The sequence below is a fragment of the Lemur catta genome, chromosome 17, assembly GCF_020740605.2.
Source record: "Lemur catta isolate mLemCat1 chromosome 17, mLemCat1.pri, whole genome shotgun sequence".
In the NCBI taxonomy this organism is placed as follows: domain Eukaryota; kingdom Metazoa; phylum Chordata; class Mammalia; order Primates; family Lemuridae; genus Lemur; species Lemur catta.
In genome coordinates this window covers 29,337,390-29,357,662 of record NC_059144.1, presented here as the reverse complement: position 1 = coordinate 29,357,662, position 20,273 = coordinate 29,337,390, and the positions used below count along the sequence as shown (strand labels likewise).

At 49.0% G+C, this 20,273-nt stretch overlaps 1 protein-coding gene, 1 non-coding gene and 1 pseudogene across 3 annotated transcripts in view; 2 read left to right on the top strand and 1 right to left on the bottom strand.

Annotated features, from left to right (window-relative positions):
* The window catches only part of GPCPD1 (glycerophosphocholine phosphodiesterase 1), a 60,140-nt gene extending 59,648 nt beyond the window's left edge, over positions 1–492 (top strand). For both annotated transcript variants that reach the window (XM_045529318.1, XM_045529320.1), the window contains one exon: positions 121–492. The gene's annotated coding sequence lies outside the window, so the exon portion shown is untranslated. The remainder of the gene's footprint in view (positions 1–120) is intronic.
* On the bottom strand, positions 251–1,180 carry LOC123622749 (annotated as a pseudogene).
* LOC123622955 lies at positions 815–949 on the top strand. The gene has a single exon (XR_006729692.1). It is a non-coding gene; the product is annotated as a small nucleolar RNA SNORA48 (small nucleolar RNA).
* Positions 1,181–20,273: the final 19,093 nt, after the last annotated feature.

The following is a 20,273-nucleotide window of genomic DNA, read 5'->3' as shown; positions in this document are numbered from 1 at the left end:
CTGGCAGCTTTGAGGCAGTGCCCCCTTCACACCCCAGAGCAGCGGCAGAGGAAGCCTGTTAAAACACAAGACTTAAGTAAGATCCAGAGTCTTATAACACCAAAAATGTTCACATTTCAGCTGAAAATCGATCATCACATCAAGAACTAGGAAGATCTCAATCTGCAGGAGAAAAGACCCTCAACAGACAGCAGCACCGAGACGGTGCAGATACTAGAATCATCAGAGAAGGATTTTTTTTTTTTGACAGTTTTGAGATTCATGTTTTATTTACAAGTAAATAAAGAATGTCCCCTGTAAACTCTATTTGGGGTAAGAAGAACAATATAAAGAAGTAGTAGTTGCTGGCTCCACATGACGGGTGAAAGGCGTCCATGCCACTGTTTCTTTAAACAATGATTTTGTTGTTTAAAAAAACAAACAGAAACCTCAGATGATTTCTTCATGTTAATGTGAAAGAATTAAAAATAAAAGTGACTTTTCAAAACTCTACAGTCTCTGGTCCAATGTGTGAGGTGACCAGGATGTGACTTCCCTTCAGTGATAGCCCCTGCTCTTCAAGAGCAGCAGCCTCTGAGCAAAGGACTTAGTACTCATCAAGAGTATCTGCTCGGGGAACGGAGAGCCCTCGATCCTTAAGAACCTGAACTTTTTTTTCAGCTTCTCTGCTTCCAGCTTGGTCTGCTGTTCCACCCTTTGTTCTTCCAGGATTTCTTCAATAGACACTTGTTGGAGGGGTGTCACTCTGCTTTTCCAAGTCTATTTCTCCTAGTAGGACCACATTTTCTCCTCTGACCACAAAAATCCCTCGAGGTGTCCCAGCCCTGGGTAGAGTGGCATCTGGTTGGTGGTGCCCATCTCATATCAGCCAGGGACAAAGCAACCCCTTGTTTATCCCAGCTTGGCTTTTGGTCTGTGCCTATGCCTGGTTCATGCCTTGGTCACATGAAAAAAAGAAAAATCCCTCGAGGAATATCACCGTATATTTTGGCCACATGAATATGCATGTAGCACTAAGCAAATTGATCAATGCTTCTTTAAAAGCCTATTAAGTGTTCTTCCATCTCGAAGCAGGACCAGGCGTTTTTTGTCGATGTCCTCGGTAAGGCTGGCAGTGCTGGGCATATAGTTCATTTTGAACTGAAATAAGGCTGCAATGTATAGCGGTGGTGGGCCACTGCGTCCCAAACTTACTTCCTCCTACTGCAGTCGCTGTCTTGGCGGGACCGGGACAGGAATCTCGACCTGGACCAGCACTTCTGCCCCGGCTTTCAGTCGCTGGGGCCTGCCAGAAACTCCTCCATATTACCTCCACCCACTTCCGGTATCCAGCTGACAAGAATTTTAAAACAGCCATCATATGGCGTGGATGCAGAGAGATAGGAACACTCACACTGCTGGTGGGACTGCAAACTAGTGCAACCTCTGTGGAAAGCAATATGGAGATTCCTCAAAGAGATACAAGTAGGTCTACCATTTGATCCAGCAATCCCATTACTGGGCATCTACCCAAAAGTACAAAAGACATTCTATAAAAAAGACATCTGCACTCGAACGTTTATAGCAGCACAATTTACAATTGCAAAGATGTGGAAACAACCCAAGTGCCCATCAATACATGAGTGGATTAATAAAATGTGGTATATGTATACCATGGAGTACTACTCAGCTATAAGAAACAATGGTGATATAGCACCTCTTATATTTCCACGGATAGAGCTGGAACCCATTCTACTAAGTGAAGTATCCCAAGAATGGAAAAATAAGCACCACATGTACTCACCATCAGATTGGTTTCACTGAGCATCACCTAAGTGCACATTTAGGAATAACATTTATTGGGTGTCGGGCAGATGGGAGGGGGAGGGGAGGATGAGCATATACATACATAATGAGTGCGATGTGCACCGTCTGGGGGTGGACACGCTTGAAGCTCTGACTGGGGGAGGGGGGCACAAGGGCAATATACGTAACCCACATTGGTACCCCATAATAAGCTGAAATAAATAAATAAAACAGCTGTCATAAAAATGCTAACATAGTTTCTAAGAGCTCAAGGTCTCGTCCCTGGGATGACCTTCCCATGCCCCTTAAATACTTGCCTAAGAAAACACAAGGCTGCCGAAAGAATGTATTGGTTGTTTCAGCCAATACCTGAGGATTGGGCCTCTGTCTCCCTGTCTGTGAGGGGAAAGAACCCTAACTTCAGCAACTGCCCACCTGCAAACACAGCTGTCCCAGTGGCATTTACACTGCCCGACCCTTTTTCATTCTTCACTTCCCTGGCTCTACTGAGCCCGCTGACCCCCTGCCTGTTCCTCAGATTCCCTCTTTTTTTGAGACGGAGTCTTGCTCCATCATCTGGGCTAGAGTGCAGTGGCATCAGCCTAGCTCACAGCAACCTCAGACTCCTGGGCTCAAGCAATCCTCCTGCCTCAGCCTCCCGAGTAGCCGGGACTACAGGCATGCGCCACCACGCCTGGCTAATTTTTCTGTTTTTAGTAGAGACAGGGTCTTGCTCTTGCTCAGGCTGGTCTCAAACCCCTGACCTCAAGGGATCCTCCCACCTCGGCCTCCCAGAGTGCTAGGATTACAGGCATGAGCCACCGCGCCAGCCCCTCAGACTCCTTTTAAAACACCAGTCATCCTTGTAGAAATTGAAGTGGAGTTCAGTTCTCACTGGCCTCTTTTCTCTGTTGCAATGGTTATTACTGATTAAAATCTGTCCTCATTAACTAGTGTCCAGTTTCCCACCACAAAACAAATGTTTATTTAAAATAATAGACAAACTCTTGAGTCAGCAAGAAAAATTCACAGAAGACAAAAACCAAAACCAAAATCAAAGTCACAGCTGCCCTTAAAAGACTGGTCATTCCAGAAAACCGGAGACTGGGTTCCAAAGGCCATGTGGCGGGACAGGAGGGAATGTCTCTGGCCCATGCGAGGTGGAGGAATGGAACTGAAGACCCTACAAAAGGCCAGGGCCGCCAAAACGCAACAGTTTGAATGAAAGGATGATGTTGGGAAAAAATTTTTTTAAAAAGCCCACCGGCAAATGGCTGTCAGTCATCAATCTCAGGTCTCTGTTCAGGGAAGAGGGAGAAAAGTCTCCCCTAAAGTTTCAAGTCATAGATCTATCCTCACACAGGTTCCAGGATTGGATTTACACTGCCACAGGATGGGAAAAATACAGAAACAAAATGATTTTCCGATGCTTCCTGGTAGGTCATTCCCGGGGCACCCTGCAGAAGCAAATGCAGATTCTTCCCGGAAGAAGCCGCCTCCCCCCAGGCCCCTGAGAAGTCCCCCGCATAAAGGTAGGCCAGATAAATATTAGCACACGAGAGGGAACACACAAGCAAGCCCCACAAGTGAGTCAGCAGAAATGCAAAGAGCAGATTCGGACGCCCCCGGACTCCAGAGAGCAGCTTGACCTTCCCAGCTGGACCTGGAGGAGACGCGATGGCAGGAGCAGGAAGCTGACTCAGAGGCTGGCGGGGTAGTGTCTGACTCACTGGTTCACTGCAGGAGGTGCACGGCCACGGCAAATGGGTTTTTACTTTTTTTCATCATTGGAGGAGGTGTAGGGCCACATCGGACTGGTCTTTATTAACCCAAGCTGGTTGGGTGACTGCTTAACGGCTTGGTGCATTAGGTCCCATCTCTCCCCTCCACGGACTCAATTCCCAATTCTCTCAGGCAGAAGTGGCCACTTGCTTCCTCCTTTGTGCCGCCTACCGTCCCCGTAGATCCATCTAGCTCGGCACCTGTGACATTTTGTCTCAATTCCTTTTCACGTTTTCCCTCTAATCAGACCATCATAGGGGGAAGGAGGCCCTTTCAGTACACAGAAATATCTAACGTGTTTGTCACATTAATGCCAAGCACCGACCTGGAAGTAATGCACGCATTAATAAGTATTTATTGACTGGATGGATATTTAGCAGAGAAGAGAGGAGATTGCCATTTTAGGGAATATACAGTAAGTTTTAAAAATGTACTGAAAACATGTATTGTAGAACAGGACTGAAACAACATTTTAGTTAATTCTGTGATGGCTTGCTTAACTTATAGCTAACAGCCAAAGTCCGCTTTTGTATACAAGGCTTGCTTGCTTAATTTATAGCTAATAGCCAAAGTCCGCTTTTGTATACAAGGCTTGCTTGCTTAATTTATAGCTAATAGCTAATAGCCAAAGTCCGCTTTTGTATACAAGGATGGCTTGCCTAATGCTTGGTTGCGATAAAGAGCTAAAAAAAAAAAAAAAAAAAAAAAAAAAACATAAAAGACCTGTACTCCCGCTGCGCGGGGTCCCTGCCCATAGAAAGAGACCACTGCATTGGTGCTCGGGGCTTGGACCCTAGTTCGAACTAGTCAATAAACTCCTTTGCCTTTTACAGCCTCAGTGACTCTGTCATTCTGTTCCCGGGGCCGAGGAAATCTGGCTCTAACATTTTGGGGGCTCGTCCGGGATCCCAAATCCCCCGGAACAGAATCCGGATCCGAGGAGGAGTTGGAACTCTTGAAATCCGTACGGTGTAGGTGATTGGGCCCTGGGAAGAGACCGGCAGAAGACTTAGGCGGACGCGCTGGTGGGTCGCTGGTCGGGAGTGACAGGAGACGTCCGTCACCCCCACGGTTGGTTTTGCTTTTTTTTGGTTTCCAGTCAGTGGGAGGCACTCCCGAGAGGGGAGATAAGTCCGGGGCCACTCGGCAGTCAGTGGGAGGCACTCCCGAGAGGGGAGGTAAGTCCGGGGCCACTTGATGGAAACGGTGTTTAGAAAGGCGAAACCAGGTGGATCCGTTTGACGAGGAATCCAAACGGTAGCCGGCTAAGTTGTGTGTTGCGGGAGGCACCCCCGAGCGGGGATAAGTCCGGGGCCGCTGTTTGTCATTCTGTCTTTGTTTGTTCCCCCGTTGTCGTTACTTTGTCGTCTCGTCTGTGTTTTTCGCTTCTATGACGCGCCTGGTCTTGGAAGGTGCAGTGTTCTGGGTGCAGCTCTTCCTCCTCTGTTCACTAGCCCTGGTGTTTGGTGTCGGTCTATACACTGTAACACCCCAGTCTTGGAGTACTCCACAGAAGTGTGCATTTACATTCTTCTACTGGGTCGTAGTGGGAGTCCTAGCGTGGCTCCAGATCGACCCTCCCTTCTAAGAGGTAAAGTCTGTCTGTCTGACTGAGTGAATGAAGTGTGACTGTATGAGGTTCCACGGCTACGGCTACGGAATCTGAGTGGGTCCTAACCTGCGTTTCTGTGGCGACGTCGTACGGCATAACGGTGATTCACTCCCCTAAAAAGGAGTGACCGGGCCCGGGCTCTATACGGGTACACCTTAGCCAAGACGCGCCTAAGTTCCCGCGAGGGACGCAGCCAGGCGGACACCTGAAAGAACTCCCTCCCCTGATACCCTTGTGAGCATGGGTCAGACTCAGACAACGCCTCTGTCTATCCTCATTGATCATTTCAAAAATGTTAAGGAAAGGGCACACAGTCTTTCCTTGGATATAAAGAAAAATAAATTTATCACTTTGTGTGAGGCAGAGTGGCCAGCCTTCGGGGTAGGATGGCCACAGGAAGGAACATTTGATGCTGAGCTTATTGAAAAAATAAAAGGGTTAGTCTTTGGTCATCACGGTCATCTGGACCAAGCCCCCTATATTATAGTCTGGCAAGACTTGGTCCAGGATCCGCCACCTTGGCTAAGGGCCCTCCTGCCAGCATCAAGGAAGAGGACACAAGCCCTGGTTACCAAAGAGATAAAGAAGAGTGGGGTGCAGGATCCTCAGCCCACAGGGTCACCTGTGCTGCCAGACTCTAATCTATATCCAGATTTAATAGACCTAGAGTGGCATACACCCCCACCTTATGATCCCAGGGTGGCCCAGGGGGCCCAGGCGGCTCCTGCGGCTCCTGCGGCCCAGGGGAAGACGGGGCCTCCGACGGGGGGGGGGCCGGCGTACGGCACTAGACAACGGACTGGACAAACTCCAGATCTTGAACCAGTGAGGGCGCTTCCCTTGAGGGCCGTGGGACCCCCAGGAGTGGATGGGGAGCAGGCACATCAGTACTGGCCCTTCTCCACCAGTGATCTTTATAATTGGAAATCTCAAAATGCAAATTTCTCTGATAATCCGAGAGATCTAATTAACCTTTTAGATTCTGTCCTTTTCACTCATCAGCCCACATGGGACGACTGCCAACAGTTACTTAAGGTTCTCTTTACCACGGAGGACAGGGAGCGAATCCAGGGGGAGGCTCGAAAGTTAGTTCCTGGAGAGGACGGCAGGCCTACTGTCAACCCTCGGGTCATCGACCAGACCTTTCCCCTTGAACGGCCGCCCTGGGACTACAATGAGGCTGAAGGTAGGGAGCGTCTCCGGGTCTACCGCCAGACTCTGATGGCCGGTCTCCGGGCGGCGGCACGGAAGCCGACCAATTTGGCTAAGGTAGGGGATGTTTGGCAGGGGCCCGAGGAGAGTCCAGCGGCTTATCTAGAAAGGATTATGGAGGCTTTCAGACAGTACACTCCCATAGATCCCACTGCAGAAGAGAGCAAGGCGGCAGTAATGATGGCTTTTGTTAACCAGGCAGCCCCGGACATTAGGCGTAAAGTGCAAAAAATAGAAAGGCTGAGTGAGAAAACTTTGAAAGACCTGCTGGAAGTGGCGGAAAAAGTCTATAACTATAGGGAGACGCCGGAAGAAAAGTTAGAAAGAATGAGACAGGAAGATAGGAAGTTCCAGGCCGGTGAGGCACGTAAGGCAAATAAGGAGATGGCTAAGATCCTACTTGCAGCCATGGGAAGGGGACAGTCAGGGGCAGATGGCAAAGAACGACCCTGGAGGGAAAGACTAGGCAAGGATCAGTGCGCCCACTGCAAGGAGCATGGACATTGGGCTAGAGAATGTCCCAAGAAAAAGGGGGGCCCAGGGAGCAGAGCATCGCCTAAGAGAGTCTTACTAGCAGGGCAAGGAGAAGATAGTGAATAGGGAAGACGAGGTTCGGTGCCCCTCCCCGAGCCCAGGGTAACTTTGCAAGTGGAGGGGAACCCAGTTAGCTTCCTGGTGGACACAGGGGCAGAATACTCGGTGATTACCAAAACTACTGGAAAACTATCCAATAAGACTAGCTGGGTACAGGGGGCGACTGGAATTAAGCCCTACCAATGGACCACTCAACGAAAGTTAGATTTGAACTCGGGGCAAGTGAGTCATGCTTTTATGGTCATTCCAGAATGCCCCACCCCATTATTAGGAAGGGACATACTCACAAAATTAAAGGCCCGTATCTACTTTGAAGAAGAAGGAATAATAATAACTGATAATAAAGGCAATCTTATCAGTAGCCCCCGGGTTACTCAAATCCTGACCTTGGCTCAGGCAGACGAGTACCGACTGTATCAGCCCATGAAGATCAATCAGGAAGGGGAAATGAGCTACTGGCTTCATGAGTTTCCTGAAGCCTGGGCTGAGACAGGGGGAGCAGGATGGGCAAAGCATCGGCCGCCTCTCTATATTGAACTGAAACCAGGAGCTGAACCAGCCCGGGTCAGGCAATATCCTATGCCCCAGGAGGCCAAGACGGGCATAATGCCCCACATTCGAAGGCTTCTAGATGCTGGAATCCTCCGAAAGTGCCAGTCAGCTTGGAACACTCCGTTGTTGCCAGTGAGGAAACCGGGTGGGAAAGATTATCGGCCTGTGCAGGACCTCAGGGAGGTCAACGCGCGGGTCCTAGACATCCACCCTACGGTTCCCAACCCTTATACCCTGCTAAGCACCCTTCCCCCGACACAAACCTGGTACACTGTCCTGGATTTAAAGGATGCTTTCTTCAGTTTGGCAGTAGCCCCGCGCAGCCAGGAAATATTTGCCTTTGAATGGCAAGATGAGGAAAGGGGAATTCAGGGGCAACTGACCTGGACAAGGCTGCCTCAAGGGTTTAAGAACTCACCCACCTTGTTCAATGAGGCCCTTCATGATGATTTGGGTGAATACCGTGCCAACCACCCAAAAGTGACTTTGCTGCAGTATGTAGATGATCTGCTACTAGCTGCCCCAACCCCACAGACCTGCTTGAAAAGCACTAAGGACCTGCTTAGGGTGCTAAGTGAACGGGGATATCGGGCCAGTGCTAAAAAGGCCCAGATCTGCAAAGAAGAAGTCACTTATCTAGGATATAAAATAAAAGGAGGTCAGCGATGGCTGACTGAGGCAATGAAACAGACTGTGTTAGGGATTCCCACCCCAACTTCATGTCAAGAAGTGCGAGAATTCCTGGGGTCAGTAGGGTACTGCCGTCTCTGGATCCCAGGTTTTGCAGAAAAAGCTCGGCCCTTATATGAAGGCTGTAAAGTGGGCCAGAAATGGGAATGGACTATGCAAATGGAAGATGCCTTCCGGGCCCTAAAAAAAGCTATGTTAGAGGCCCCGGCCTTGGCGCTCCCTGACCTCACAAAGGAGTTCCACCTGTTTATAGATGAGAGAAAGGGAATAGCCAAGGGAGTGCTTACACAGACATTAGGACCTTGGAAACGGCCAGTAGCGTACCTGTCCAAAAAGCTAGACCCGGTGGCAGCAGGGTGGCCTGCGTGCCTGCGAATCATTGCAGCTACTGCTTTGCTGGTCAAAGATGCCGACAAGCTCACCCTGGGCCAGCGTCTGCACATCACCACCCCTCACGCCATAGAGGGGATCTTGAAGCAGCCGCCGGGACGATGGATCACAAACGCGAGGCTGACTCACTACCAGGGGCTTCTGTTAGACGCCCCTCGCATCGGATTCCGGACTCCTGTCATCCTGAACCCAGCCATGCTTCTGCCAGATCCGGTGCCAACAATGCCTGAACACAGCTGCCTTGAGATCCTGGCTGAGACCCAGATGGCCCGGAGTGATCTGCGAGACCGCCCCCTCGCAAACAGCGACCTGATCTGGTTCACGGATGGGAGCAGCTTCGTCCAGGACGGACACAGGTATGCAGGGGCGGCCATAGTAGATGAGCAAGGCAGGCTTATCTGGGCCACACGCCTTCCACAGGGGACCTCGGCCCAGAAGGCCGAACTGGTTGCATTGACAGAAGCCCTTCGTCGGGCCCAGGGGAAGAGGCTGACGGTGTATACTGACAGCCGCTATGCCTTCGGGACAGTGCATATACACGGAGCCCTCTATAGGGAAAGGGGCTTCATTACAGCTGAAGGCAAGGAAATTAAGCACAAATCGGAGATACTCCAATTACTGGAAGCCATCCTGCTACCCAAGGCAGTGGCTGTAGTCCATACCCCGGGGCACCAGAGGGGGGACTCCCTTGAGGCCAGGGGCAACCGGGCCGCGGACATTGAGGCAAAAAGGGCTGCGGAAGGGCCGGTACTAACCGATGTTCTGCATCTAAGCTTGCCGCCCCCTGGGATGGGAAAGATGCCCCCCCCAACCGGACTATTCCAGCACGGACATAAGGTGGGCCACAGAAAAGCTGCAGGCGACGCCGAACAAGGACGGCTGGTTCCAAGACGGAGAACATCGCCTGATAGTCCCTGAGGCCTTAGGGAATCACCTACTAGGGCACTTGCACCAGACAACACATCTTGGCAAAAAGAAGATGTTACAGCTGCTGGCCACGGCACGACTCAGATTCAAATCACAAGAGAAGACGGCAGAGGACATTGTCAAAAACTGCCGTGTCTGCCAGGTTATGCAGCCGGGGAAGGTCAGAGGGACCCATACAGGTACCAGGGAACGGGGGAGGCAACCTGGGTTGTTTTGGGAAATAGATTTTACAGAGGTAAGACCAGGGAAATATGGGTACAAATACTTACTGGTCATGGTAGATACCTTCTCAGGGTGGGTAGAAGCCTTTCCTACTAAAGGAGAAACTGCTTTAATAGTGGCAAAGAAAATATTAGAGGAAATAGTTCCCAGGTATGGGCTGCCAGAGAGCATAGGGTCTGACAATGGACCAGCCTTCACAAGTCAAGTTAGTCAGGGACTAGCCCGGGCACTGGGGACAGATTGGAAATTACATTGTGCATATAATCCCCAGAGCTCAGGGCAGGTAGAAAGAATGAACAGAACCCTGAAGGAGACTTTGACTAAATTGGTCCTAGAGACTGGCGGAGACTGGGTGACCCTCCTTCCCTTCGCCCTGTTCTGAGCACGGAACACCCCCTATCATTTAGGCCTAACCCCCTTTGAGATTGTGTATGGTGCTCCTCCACCAGTAGTGCCAAAAATAACTTTTGGGGCTGCGCCTGAAGCCCCAAAAGAGGTGCTACAGGCTGTACAGGCTCTACAGCGAGTCCAGGGCCAGATTTGGCCTGCACTCCGAGCTTTTTACCAGACAACCCAAGAGGGGAAGAGAGAGGATACTGGGCACCTTTACCAGCCGGGAGACTGGATATGGGTGAAAAGGCATAATAACAAAACCCTAGAGCCCAGGTGGAAGGGACCTTTTCAGATTATTCTTGTCACCCCCACTGCCCTAAAGGTTGATGGTATGGCAACCTGGATACACCACTCTCACGTGAGACCTGCCAGCGAGGGTGAACAAGAGCAGCAGCAAGATCAGTGGAGGGCCTCAGCAGATCCAAAGAATCCCCTGAAGACCAGACTGACTCGTGTGGCCCAGTGATAGAAGTGCCTGGAACAAAGATGCTTGTGGTGACTGTTATAATTGTGACTCTTGTGAAAACGCTAGTGACTGATCCAAATCCCCACGTGCCTTATAACCTCACCTGGGAAATCACTAACTTGGAAACCCATGAAGTTTATAATAAGACTTCAGGGACGACCCCACTAAACACTTGGTGGCCGGACCTATATTTCAACTTAGAACAATTACCGGGCATTGATGTGGACTATAACCCTGCAAAGCACAACAGGTGGATAAGAGGAACCGCGTGGAGGGGGGATGGTGTGGCGCCAAGATGGCGAATTTACTCAACGCCAGGCCCGGATAGAGTTAAGTAGGAATGGGTTTTTTGTATGTCCAGGATTTAGAACAGGGGAAATGAGACGCACATGCGGGGAAATTGAGTCCCTCTACTGTGCATCCTGGAGATGTGTGACCACCAATGATGGAGAGTGGAAATGGCAGGTCCAATCTCTTCTCATCGAAATGTCTTTTGTCCGGCCGTGCTCACGAACCAGGTATGCCTCTGACTGTAACTTAGTACGTGTGAGGTTTACGGAGGAAGGAAAGAAGGACAGACGGTGGGTCACGGGATTATATTGGGGATTCACCCTCTATGATCACAGCAAAGGGGGGCGAGGCACTGTAATACAAATTAAGCTGCGGGTTTCTCCCATCCAAGGCGCTGTAGGGCCCAATAGGGTGCTGACAGAAAAACAATATACCCAGTGCCCGACAACCCAGAAACCCACCAGCACCCCACTTATACCTTCAGAGGCAACTCAGGTGGCCCCCAGAACACAGGCTCCGGTAGCAAAGAACCTTCTATGGAAAGTGCAAGAGCCACAAGACCCTTTATAGAAAATGCTGATCGCGGCATATGGGGCTTTAAATCGCTCCGACCCCAATGCTACGGCAGCTTGCTGGTTATGCTATGATATTAGACCCCCTTTCTATGAAGCAGTTGGATTAACTGCTCCCTTCAACTACTCAGAGAAAGAAGCCCCTGGATCTTGCATATAGGACCACAAGGGCCCCGGGCTAACACTTCAGGTAGTTGCCAAGAGTGGAATCTGTATAGGAAAGGTAACCCCCACTCATACACAGTTCTATGCCAAAATCCACCCTTTGATAAACCGGACTGTAAAGACAAAATGGATCGTTCCAGCACTCAATGGGTGGTGGCTCTGTTCTGAAGTAGGCCTGACTCCATGTCTTAGCCTGTCTGTGTTTAATGAGTCTAAGGAATTCTGTGTCCAGGTGTTAATATTCCCTAAGGTTATTTACCATCAAGAAGATATAGTATACGATGCATGGACAAAGGGCACAGGCAGAGCCAGGTTAGCTAGAAAAAGGAGAGAGCCCCTTACAGCAATAACCGTGGCTACCCTTTTTGGCATGGGTGTAATAGGAGCAGGGACAGGCATCTCAGCCTTAGCCATGCAACACAGAGGATTTGACCATCTAAGGGCTGCCGTAGATGAAGACATAACCAGAATTGAAAAATCCATCTCCCTTTTAGAAAAGTCCCTAAGCTCACTGTCTGAGATGGTGCTGCAAAACCGGAGGGGACTGGACCTTGTATTCCTCCAACAAGGAGGGCTATGTGCGGCCCTTGGAGAAGAGTGCTGCTTTTACGCTGACCACACTGGAGTAGTTAGAGATACTATGGCTAAAGTCAGAGAGGGACTAGCAAAGCGAAAGCGTGAGCGCGAACAAAGAGAAGGATGGTTTGAGTCATGGTTCAATAGCTCCCCTTGGCTAACTACTTTGCTTTCCACTATACTAGGACCCCTAATTGTAATCCTGCTCATTCTCACTCTCGGGCCATATATCCTAAATAGGCTGGTTGCCTTTGTAAAAGAACGGGTTAACACTGTACAATTAATGGTTTTGCGACAGCAGTACCAGAGCTTAGAAATGAAAGACATAAGAGGCCCATAAACCAAATACGAGCAGGAGTGCTCGTATAAACAAAGAAAAGGGGAGAAAATGTAGAACAGGACTGAAACAACATTTTAGTTAATTCTGTGATGGCTTGCTTAACTTATAGCTAACAGCCAAAGTCCGCTTTTGTATACAAGGCTTGCTTGCTTAATTTATAGCTAATAGCCAAAGTCCGCTTTTGTATACAAGGCTTGCTTGCTTAATTTATAGCTAATAGCTAATAGCCAAAGTCCGCTTTTGTATACAAGGATGGCTTGCCTAACGCTTGGTTGCGATAAAGAGCTAAAAAAAAAAAAAAAAAAAAAAAAAAACCATAAAAGACCTGTACTCCCGCTGCGCGGGGTCCCTGCCCATAGAAAGAGACCACTGCGTTGGTGCTCGGGGCTTGGACCCTAGTTCGAACTAGTCAATAAACTCCTTTGCCTTTTACAGCCTCAGTGACTCTGTCATTCTGTTCCCGGGGCCGAGGAAATCTGGCTCTAACAGTATATGTGGGGAGATAAAGCAAATGTGGTAAAATGTTAGCAACCGTTAAACCTAGGTGAACGTGAAGTATTCATTGTCCTATCTGACAACTTCTTTTTCCGTGGCCGTGGCCGCCGGGCCAGCCGGCGCTCTGAGAGCTGGAGGCACAGTGGGGGAAGCATTGGGGTTTCCCTGGCGGCTTCCTGGGGGTGGAGAGGCAGGTACGGGGCATGCGTTTTGCTGGCAGGGGGTGCAGTCCGGGGGCCAGCCCCTGAGGCTGTGTCTTCCTGACCTCCCAGCTCCCCACCTGCAGGAGAGGCCCCAGGGGGGGCCCATCTTTCTATCTCATTTTGGGAGATGTTCTCGGAAGCTCGGCCTAGAGCCTATTCGTCCAGCCTTTCACAGGCTTTTGTGTACCCCTAATTCCTGGTTTAAACCCCTTTCCCTGCACACCACTGGGGGGGTTATTTTTCTCTGCCCGAACTCTGACGGAGTCACGCTGGGCAGCCGTGTGACCCACCCTTGATTGTGGATGGGCTGGAGCGGGATCCTCGTGCCACCCCTTTAGACCTGCTTGTGGCTAAGTGCTTCCGGATGCCATGCGCCGTAGGGGTGCCCTGTGCTTCTTGGTGCCCACTCCAACAACAGCGGGGCAGCCAGCCTTGGCAGAGGTGCTCAGGGCACTTTGGTTCATTTTTCCTTAATTCTCAGCAGATGCCAAAGCCGGGGCGGGGGGTGGGGGGCGGTATGTTATTTCAGCTGAAGGCCGTTTGGCTGCATTCCCCGCCTCCCCACATTGTCTGCAACTGGTCTGTCCTTTATCTGCAGCCATGAACTCCACGCCTCCCTGGGGGTCAGGATTCATTCTGGTAACTAACAAACAAACACACACACAAACAGGATTCATGGAAGAAGAGGGCAACTCCCTCGGGAAGGGGGGACACAGCCGTGGGGCTGGGCCTGCTGTCACCTTCCACGCGTTCTTCCCGCAGTGTCTTTGAAGCGCAGCAGCCCAGAGCTGCTGGGGGGAGGAGGCCACTTCATCCGGAATTTGGGCCACCGTGGGCCCTCAGAAAGACCCCCCCAAAACCAATCTCCTTTTCTGCATTTTCCCAAAGGCTGCATCCTTGGGGAGTCCCTTTGGTTTATACCTCTCCCATTAGGAGAGCCATTTAGTAGACATGTTAATAATTATCTTCATTCATTCATCCCATAGGCCTTGAGTGCCTGCCGTGCTCCAGGGGCTGTGCTAGATGCTGGGGAAATACCGCGCGTGTCAGAGGTTCAAAGTCTCTCCCCCTACCTGCTCCAGGGTCACCTGGGCATATGGTACCTGCTGACTTGCTGGCAGAGTCCACCCACCTGCCCCTGCCCCGGTTCCCTCCTCCTGGCCTTCTTGAGAGGTAATCTAAGAAGTGGTCGTGCCACTTCTGACCTTGCACTTCTCAGTGTGGATTAATTTCCACGTGCAGGTGCCGAGAGAGTAGATGTTTTCATTGACAAGGAGGGCAGGCAGATAATTTTGGAAAGCAGGATAGCTGGGTCTTATCCTCTCTCCAGCATACAGGTGTGTAAGACAGCATGGAGGACAAGAGCTCAGAGAAACAGGTAAAGGTGTGGAGCTGGGTGTGAAGGGGGTACCACAGAGAAAAGAAATGAATAAACAACATTTTGCCTAGCAGTGGCCTTGCACCAGGAAAGAGACGAGCATCTCTTCTCTTCCTCTCCCTTCTTGTTCTCAGACACAAGATTTGGGAGGCAGAGGCAAGAGGATCGCTTGAGGATAGGAGTTGGACTCAACTTGGGCAACACAGTGAGACCCCTATCTCTACAAAAAAAATAAGAAAAACTAAACGGGTGTGGTGGCGCATGCCTGTGGTCCCAACTACTCAGGAGGCTGAGGCAGGAGGATCCCATGAGCCCAGGAATTAGAGGCTATAGTGAGCTATGACTGCACCACCGTATTCCAGCCTAGGTGACAGAGTGGAACCCCATCTCTCTTTTTATTTTTATTTTTTTAAAAAGACTACTATAGTCTAAAAGAGATGTAAGAGACATAACAACTGAAGGCAATGTGTGGACCTTTTTCATCAGGATTCAAACAACCTAAATGTAAAAATATACTTTTATGATACTTGGGAAAATAAATATGGATAGGTATTAGACAATATTAAAGGCATTATTGTTAGTTTTATTGCATGTTTAATAGCATGTGTTTTTCTTTGAAAAATATTCTTATCAGTTAGAGAAGCATGCTCATGTATTTACAAGAGAAATGATACAGTATCTTGGCTTTGCTTTAAAACAATCTAGTACAAATAGGGGAGACAATAAAACAATACTGGTAACTTGTTGGTCATTGTGATAATTGTTGTAGTTGAGTGACAAGTGTATATTCTGTCTGCTTTTGTATGTTTGAAATTTTCCATAAGAAAAGGTTAAAAGAGAAGGCAGAAAAAGGGGCCTGGGCTCTGGTTCAGATTCTGCTATAATACTAACAAGTTTTGAGCTTTAAAACATTAGTTCACCTCCCTGGGCTTTCAATTTCTCTATCAGTAAAATCAGCAAGTTAATAATGACCTTCCAGCTCCTAACTTCTATGATTCTTTATCCTCTCTCATTTTTAAATGTCGCCCCAGTCATGTCCAGGACAGGAGGCCCCCCCATTGTAGGGGTTGTGTTCGGAGGCATGGAGCTCCAGAGGGAAGTGGAATGCAGAACAAACCCACGGTTGAACAGTCATGATCAAGAATTTGTGTTTTCTTAGCTAACCAAGGACCCACAAAAGGGAAGAAGGATTCATCTTATGCAATTTCCTTCTTCTTTTGTTTTTGTTTTGTTTTTGCAATATCTGCTGCTAGTTAATTTCTGTGCAGAGACTTCTATGCTCAAGGTTTGGGTGAGAGAATTGCTTGTTCAGGCTGGCTCACGCCTGTAATCCTAGCGCTCTGGGAGGCCGAGGCAGGAGGATCGCTTGAGGTCAGGAGTTCGAGATCAGCCTGAGAAAGAGCTAGACCCCGTCTCTACTAAAAATAGAAAAAATTAGCCAGGCGTGGTGGTGGGTGCCTGTAGTCCCAGCTACTCACTCAGGAGGCTGAGGCAGGAGGATGAGGGTGAGTGTGAAGTGCTGAGGCTGGAGTGTCAGTGGCACTCGGGACTCCGTGGGTGTCCTGTGTGTGGGAGAGGTACATGTGCATCAGGGACTCTGTCTCCCACCCACCTGTCCCCTGGCCGTTTCACCCATTCACAGTTCTGTTGCTCAAGTACTATGCACATCGATTCCTCTCCTGCCCCCTCCTCCAGCTATAAATAAGAAATGGGAAAAGCCAACTTTCCGTTTTTTTTTTTTTTAAAGGAACCATTAATGTCCAGCAATTTCACCTGTCCTCAGCCCAACACCAAACTGACCATGCTGCTGGAAGTCACCATTCGGAGTCAGTTGTACATGCTTACCTGCCGCCCACCACTTCTACAAGGATTTTTGGCCACCTCATGGAGTTTTGGATATCAGCGTAATCTCAGTCCTACAGTGAAGTGAAAGAAAAAAACAAAAAAAAAATCAGAATATTATGAACGTTTTTCTTGATAATAAATTGCTAATTACTCTTCTCAGTTGGTGTAAGATTGAACATATAAATGATCATACTGGTTACAAAATACTCTGTGCAGGGAGACAGCCCCCTCAGTGGAGCATTGGACCGAGACTTCAGCAGTAAAAGCTTAAGTAGGAGCGCCACCTAGCGGGCGCCTTGTGTATGGGCGGAGTGTTGGGCGTCAAGCAAGCCAGGTTCTCAGTCATTACCAAGGTTCCTAAAGGGTTTAAGCCTTACTTTCTCCACCTGTAAAATGAGGATAATAATCACTACACCAGACAGCTGCAGTAAATTTTAACGTGATGATGCACGTAAGGCATTGACTGTATGCCCCACATTGTCTAAATTCTCAGTAAATGAGCAGTAGCAATTCTGAGACGTTCAAGCCATGAACCCAAACATATCATCCATACTGAACAAATCCTTTTATCAAGTATCATTGGCTTCTGGCTTCAGGTGCAGGCTACACACTCTTTACCTAACGATGCAAATTTCTTAACTACATGTTCTCTTGTCATCCTGTTAACCTCTGTATCCAAGTCAAGAAATGATGTGTGTGTTTGAAGCACATTACGATAAACATGGATCAAACATACATCCTAAGCCTTTTAGTGTGTTTTTTTCCAGGCTAGCAGGGGCATTACGGGAGGACAGTTTAATGACAACTCTGTCTCAGGGTGAAGGAGCTGTAAAAGTGGTGTGCATGTGCTGCCATCTTGTGGTGACGTGGGGGAACGTCTCTGATATTCCGAAGTCGTCAGCTGACTGGGTGAATTCTAGCCTTTTTGACAGGGTCACATACTACATGTCACGTACATATACATACTACATAGGCACCCATAACTCCACACAGAGAACTTATGTTTCACACATCGGGTCATTTTATTCATGAAGTTGCTCACAGGTTGTCGGAAGTGTAGGGGAACAGATGACAAGGGACATCCCGGCCAAAGAAGGAAAACACGTGCCCCTTCGGAGGCCAAGGAGGCCACCCTGTGGAGGCCGCATTTCCTGCGCGCTGAAGCAGATCGGGGAAACCTAAGGCCTTAGAGATGTAGTTTAGGATCCACCCAGCTGTACAGCGACTATTCAGTTCTGCTGGTGTGCCAGCACTGCTCTGTCCCAGCCCCGTGACACACACCCTCCCTCTACCTCAGCCAAGTGCCCATTCTCTGGAAAGCTACACACGTTCCAAATCTGAATTTGTACAGTGCCAGCCCTGAGACTGCTCTGGACATTCACCCATCGAAGGACATTTGGGCTGTGTCCAGTTTGGGGCTATTATGAATAAAAGCTGCTGTAAACATGTGTGTAGAGGCTTTTGTGTGAACATACGTTCTCATTTCACTTGGATAATTCCCAGGACTGTAATTAGTAGGTCATATGGCAGTTGCATGTTTAGTATTTTAAAGAAACTGTTAAACTGTTTTCCAGAGTGGCTGTGCCACTTGACATTTCCACCAGCAATGTATGAGATCCAGTTTCTCCTCGTCCTTGCCAGCACTTGGTATTGTCACTATGGTTTATTTTAGCTACGCTGATAGGTATACGGAGCTATTTCCACTGTGCTCTTAATTTGCATTTCCCTAATGGCTCATGATGTTGAACATCTTCTCAGGTGTTAATTTCCCATCTGTATATCCTCTTTGGTGAAATGTTTCTTCATGTTTTTGCCTGTTTTTAATTGGTTTTGTGGGGTTTTTATTATGACTTTAATAGTTGAAATGTTCTTTATATGTTCTAGATATTAGTCATTTGTCAGATATGCAGTTTCCAAATATTTTCTCCCACTCTGGAGAGACATCCTTTTAAAAAGATCTCTTGCAGGCCAGGCACGGTGGCTCATGCCTGTAATCTTAGCACTCTGGGAGGCTGAGGCAGGAGGATCGGTTGAGGTCAGGAGTTCAAGACCAGCCTGAGCAAGAGCAAGACCCCATCTCTACTAAAAACAGAAAAATTAGGCGGGCATGGTGGCTGGAGCCTGTAGTCCCAACTACAAATCTGGGAAGCTGAGGCAGGAGGATTGCTTGAGCCCAGGAGTTTGGTTTAAGTTGCTGTGAGCTAGGTTGACACTACAGCACTCTAGCCCAAGTGGCAGAGCGAGACTTCATCTAAAACAACAAAAAAAAATCTTTTGCAAAGGAAAAGTTTTTAGTTTTGATGAAGTTCAATTTATCATTTTTTTCTTTTATGAATCAAGATTTTGGTATAAAATTTAACAACTCTTGACTAATCTCAGATCTCAAAGATTTTCTCTTGGATATTTTTTCTTAAAAGTTTTCTAGTTTTGTATTTTACATTAAAGGTTATGAGCCATTTTGAGTTAACTATGTAAGATGTGAGACTTATGTTGAGCTTTATTCTTTGCCTATGGGTGTCTAATTGTTCCAGCACCATTTGGTGAAAAGGCTATCCTTTTTCTATTGAATTGCTTTTTCACCTTCGTCAAAAGTCAGTTCACTGTACTTATGTGTGGGGCTATATCTGAGTTTTCTATTCTGTTCCTTTGATTTATGGATATATCCCTTAGCCAATACTGCACAGTCTTGAGTATAGCTATATAATAAATCTTGAAATCAGACTGATTCCTTCTTCATTATTCTTTATCAAATTGTTTTTAATTATTATAGTCTCTTTGCCTTTCCATATGAATTTTATAATAAGCTTGCCTAAATCTACAAAAAATATCTTGCTGGGATTTTGACAGGAATCATGTCAAACCTCTATAACAATCTGGGGAAAATCAACTTCTTTACTATACTGGGTGACCCAATCCATGAATATAGTATGTCCCTCCATTTATTTAAATCTTTGATTTCTTTGATTAGTGTTTTCTAATTTTCAGCATACAAGGGTCCTGTACGCTGAGACAGGGAAAGGCCCCTGAAGAGGCAGGAGGAGGGCGGCGTGGGGACCGGGAGGAGCAGGGGGGGAGGAGGGTTGGCCCTGGCCAGGCCAGGACAGCACTTCTCTCAAGATTGGAGAGCAGGAGAAAAGGAAGGGGAGGGATTGGGAGATGCCCTGGAGGTTCTCAGCAGAGCAGGTCTGCTGCTGGGATGGAGAGGAGCGCTGGGAGCAGCAGTGATTGACACGGTGGAGGGTGGGGCAGGGGGCACAGCCGCACTCACAGGGGATCGGAAAGTCCCGCGGGAACTTCGGTGAAGTCCGGGTTCAGTCCTGGAGAGGAGTCCGAGGGGGAGGGCTGGGTGGAGGAGAGCCTGCTCTCAGGGGAAACGGGCACTGCGGTGCCGGAGGAGGACCAGCCGAGAAGTCGGAGTGCCCCGGGCTGGACCAGCCCGGGGGTGGGGCAGATCCACGCCCGGGATCCGGGACGGGACGCTGGAGGAAGGGGGTTCTGAGAGAGGGAGCGTCTTGGAGGACAGAGGGGGGGGTCTCTGGAGGTGATTCTGGGACAGGAAAGTCCGGGCGGGGCTGCGAAGTCAGGAAAGGGACTGTGAAATGATGCACTTTTCCCCTGCTGTCCGTTCCTCGCCCACGTCCTGAGCCCTGGGCTCCGCGGCCCCCGGGTCCGGGGGGATCAGTGGCGCGGGAGGGTCCAGGGCGGCGGCCCTGAGAGCGGCCCCTCACGTCCATCAGGTCAACCGGAACTCTCTGAATGAGGCCGTGAACGGCCGTGCTGGAA